The following is a 944-nucleotide window of genomic DNA, read 5'->3' as shown; positions in this document are numbered from 1 at the left end:
CTGAAACCTCAATTAGTTTCTCTGATGCAGCAGAACTGCAAGTTTCATGGACTTCCATCTGAAGATCCTTTTCAGTTCTTAACTGAGTTCTTGCAGATATGTGATACTGTTAAGACTAATGGAGTAAATTCTGAAGTCTACAGGCTCATGCTTTTCCCTTTTGCTGTAAGAGACAGAGCTAGATTATGGTTGGATTCTCAACCCAAAGACAGCCTGAACTCTTGGGATAAGCTGGTCACGGCTTTCTTAGCCAAGTACTTTCCTCCTCAAAAGCTGAGCAAGCTTAGAGCTGATGTTCAAACCTTCAGACAGAAAGAAGGTGAATCCCTCTATGAAGCTTGGGAAAGATACAAACAGTTGACCAAAAAGTGTCCTTCTGACATGCTTTCAGAATGGACCATCCTGGATATATTCTATGATGGTCTGTCTGAGCTATCAAAGATGTCACTGGACACTTCTGCAGGTGGATCCATTCACCTAAAGAAAACGCCTGCAGAAGCTCAAGAACTCATTGACATGGTTGCTAATAACCAGTTCATGTACACTTCTGAAAGGAATCCTGTGAGTAATGGGACGCCTATGAAGAAGGGAGTTCTTGAGGTTGATACTCTGAATGCCATATTGGCTCAGAATAAAATATTGACTCAGCAAGTCAATATGATTTCTCAGAGTCTGCATGGAATGCAAGCTGCATCCAACAGTACTCAAGAGGCATCTTCTGAAGAAGAAGCTTATGATCCTGAGAACCCTACAATAGCAGAGGTAAATTACTTAGGTGAACCTTATGGAAACACCTATAACTCAACATGGAGAAATCATCCAAATTTCTCATGGAAGGATCAAAAGCCCCAACAAGGCTTTAATAATGGTGGAAGAAACAGGTTTAGCAATAGCAAGCCTTTTCCATCATCCACTCAGCAACAGACAGAGAACTCTGAACAAAA

At 41.3% G+C, this 944-nt stretch overlaps 1 non-coding gene across 1 annotated transcript; it reads right to left on the bottom strand.

Moving 5' to 3' along the window:
* Nucleotides 1-279: 279 nt before the first annotated feature.
* LOC112787450 (small nucleolar RNA R71) lies at nucleotides 280-387 on the bottom strand. The gene has a single exon (XR_003194864.1). It is a non-coding gene; the product is annotated as a small nucleolar RNA R71 (small nucleolar RNA).
* Nucleotides 388-944: the final 557 nt, after the last annotated feature.

The sequence above is a fragment of the Arachis hypogaea genome, chromosome 20, assembly GCF_003086295.3.
Source record: "Arachis hypogaea cultivar Tifrunner chromosome 20, arahy.Tifrunner.gnm2.J5K5, whole genome shotgun sequence".
In the NCBI taxonomy this organism is placed as follows: Eukaryota; Viridiplantae; Streptophyta; class Magnoliopsida; order Fabales; family Fabaceae; genus Arachis; species Arachis hypogaea.
This window is presented reverse-complemented; position numbering and strand designations above follow the sequence as displayed.